Raw genomic sequence first — 3,485 nt, forward strand, 5'->3', positions numbered from 1 at the left:
CCTTCCCACTGAGCTGAAAACCTTATGTTGTTTTCTTATTTAGTTCAGCTTTGAATAGTTATTTACTATTCCATAATTGTCCCTTTAATCACTATGTTGTACAATATGTTTAGAAACAACTTATCCAACAGAAGATATACCTAACAAGTTGCATAACTGACAAAAGATTAATAAAAGTATTTCAGCTGACAATGCAGCTTCACATGCACACATATCAATCTTAGACGACTCTTCACATGATCCCTGGGTGGTACTACAAAACCAACACATCAAAAGCCCTTTACCAGGTCCAAACATCTGCAGAAGTGAGACCAAGTATTAAAACATGTCAACTAAACACCTAAGGCATTAGTTGAACCTAATGCCAAATTCTAGGGAAGATGCTGTCTAAGCATGTTATCAACATGGTTGTCCAACAACAAAGTCATACAAGTAATGGAGATCAGCTATGGGCAAGAGGAAAGTGGCTAGCAAGCATCAATGTGCAGTAGCGTGTGTGGCAAGAAAGGTCAGTAGAGGTTGTGGGCAAGTGCTAGAGTGTACTGGAGAATATGAAATCCACTGGCAATCCACAGTCTGTGACAAAGGGTCAAAAGGAATAAATAAAGAGCTTCTTCTGCACAAGATTAATGCAGCATTGAATGAAATAGAGACTAACATTGACAATGCACCTCAAATAAATGTAGATAATGGAACTTTCAGGAGAATCAAAAAAGGGCACAGGGTGTTCACCTTGCTTGGGTTCCAACAGTTCAAACTTTTCAAACATTTATTTCACAAACATTAAACCAAACAGGGCAAAGTAGACACGTGCGGTAGCCACATGTAATGTTAAGCAAATGTATGGGTCATTTGTGTAATCAAAATTTATTGCAACTGTGAAGAATTTTAACCACATTCTTAAAAAAAATTTGGTTGTGTGAAAAAGAGCAGGATTAAAAATAAAAATTTCCAACATATGCCAGAGACAGAGTGCAAAACAAATGGCCAGAAATTCCACAAGTCAAAGTCCTAATATGTGAAGTCTTTATTCAGTAAACTAAATGAAGTTATCAAAGGAGGCCGCTCAGAAATTGAAATTGTCAGAAATGGGTCAGAAGTTACAATGAACACTACCTAGTGCAAACCTGTCACTGAAGTGAAAGAGGATTTATAGAGGGAGGAAAAATAGAATCATGAATACATTTTAATGTCTTTCGTGTGAGGAAGATGGGAGCTATTACAGAAAATCTACATCCTTGCATTTTCAATATTTACTGTTAATGATCTGTGTATTGACACTGCTGTAAACAATCAAAGTAAACCCACTAAAGGCCAGGCACTGTTAAATTTCAGAGTTTAGGAGAGTATGTATGAGCAGAGTGTATTCACTTTTGTATGACTTAACATCAGTTTGGTTCTCAGAATTCACTGACTCTGAATAGGTTTGTCAATGCATTCTTTCACACTTCTGTTCCTTCCACTAGTCAGACAGAAATGAAGAGGAGAGTGTTTCAGGATTCGTCAAGGGAGACGATTAGGTTAGTCCATTCGTAAATATGAGTTTGGGAACTGCATCTTTAAGTAAGTCGGGGGAAGATGCTGGGCTCCAGGAGAATAATGATGATTAAAATGCTCTGACCAGCACTCAAAGTATGACTCAAACATTAGGGGACATGCCTGAAGCTAAACAGAAGGAACAGGTAAAAATATAAGGGTGTTATGTCGATCTATTTTAAGAACATCTTGTCCAATCAGATGATGTGCTTGTAAAACTCAAGTTAAGAATCATGAGCCATTCCATAGTAAATTGTACCCAGTACCCTTGCCCTAGAAAGCCATAGTTAATAAAGCAATTAAGGGTGTGTAGAAGAATCAGATTATTTAACACTCAGATAGTGAAAGTTCTAATGCAATCCACACTGTAACAAAAAGGGATGGCTGTGTGCATTTACTAACTGATGCCCATTGAGAAATGATGCAGTTTACTGTACAATGTGACCAACTGGAGGATGAAGGTATAGCAGGAAGAACACAGCCTTTCTGTGGAATGGAAGGTGTTAGCAGTTTAAAAGGATGGCCTTCGGGCTGTCAGTATCATCAGTGGCCTTTATGACAGCACTCACAGAAGTTCTAAGAGAAGAATTATTGATACACTTATCACCTACATAATGTTATTCTAATTAGTACTACCTTTAGGGAGAACATTTATACATTCTATGTCGTGTAATGTAAGCGTTTAGTGGATGGGTAAATAAGAATTTGCCAAATCGCTTGTTTTCTTGGGCATGTAATTTCTTTGCATGGAATCAAACCTGATCCAATGAAAATGGAACCAGTGAGAAATTGTCCTGCACAAAAATGATGTAATCAACTGAAAATCTCTCAGTTTGTGCAATTTCTATCACAGTATTTATCCTCGATTTTTTTATCTTCACAAGTACATCTCCACTGGAAATGGAAAAAGGAATATCAAGAAGCATTTGAGTTAATTAAAAACCAATTGCATGAGGCACCGATACTTCACCATCCTGACTGAAGCAAAAATTTCTACACTGGAACCGATTCAATTTATTCCTACTGCTAGCTTAGTACATTTAATCCACCACGGAAAATGAATGAGTATAGCAGTCTCTCTAAATAGCCACATTACAAGTATTTAGAAACATTCTAGAGAAACACTCCAGCACTTTGCCTTCTTTTCAATTGTAAATGTACTAAATCACAGTAATAGAGGGGAACAATGAAAGAAGTGCGCAAACATGTCATAGCAGTACTCAGGCAGCAGTAGCTAACTGCGACAGATGCAGCAACAGATAAGTAACCACATTTGTCATTTACGAGTTCCTAACCAGGAGCGAATTTTATTATATCATCTGTCTACTTGAATAGTTCAATTTCTTGACTTTCTGCGTGTAAATTTAACATCTAATAGCCACAGTTCTCGTGTTTTCATTTGCGTCAGAAAGTAAACTGATTTTGTGACATATTACAAGTTCCAGATCAGGGTCAAATTATTTATTTTGACCTGAGTGCTTCAGTAGTTAGGTTTCTGAACATACGCGTATTACTAGACACAGTTTGTGTTTTTGGCAGGTTCTATAGTAGAATTGCACAGCATGTGCTGACAGTTTGTTTATCTGCATAGTTTAGTCTTCCATGGTCTTTTGTATGGACAGGGACTGTGATTGTTGTGTGTGAATGTGAGTCGAGTTGGTGACACTTCGCTCTCAGCTTCAGTTAGTGTTTTTGGCAGGTTCTATAGTAGAATTGCACAGCATGTGCTGACAGTTTGTTTATCTGCATAGTTTAGTCTTCCATGGTCTTTTGTATGGACAGGGACTGTGATTGTTGTATGCGGATGTGAGCCGAGTTGGTGACACTTCGCTCTCAGCTTCAGGCTGTGATGGATTCCGTTACAGAGCTTGAGGCTGCAGTGGATGGGCACCACTGTTGTGGGCCGGCCGTGGGGACACAACGGACGTCCAGCACGTCAGAGTCTTCTG

Source organism: Schistocerca americana, unplaced genomic scaffold, assembly GCF_021461395.2.
Source record: "Schistocerca americana isolate TAMUIC-IGC-003095 unplaced genomic scaffold, iqSchAmer2.1 HiC_scaffold_31, whole genome shotgun sequence".
Taxonomy (NCBI): domain Eukaryota; kingdom Metazoa; phylum Arthropoda; class Insecta; order Orthoptera; family Acrididae; genus Schistocerca; species Schistocerca americana.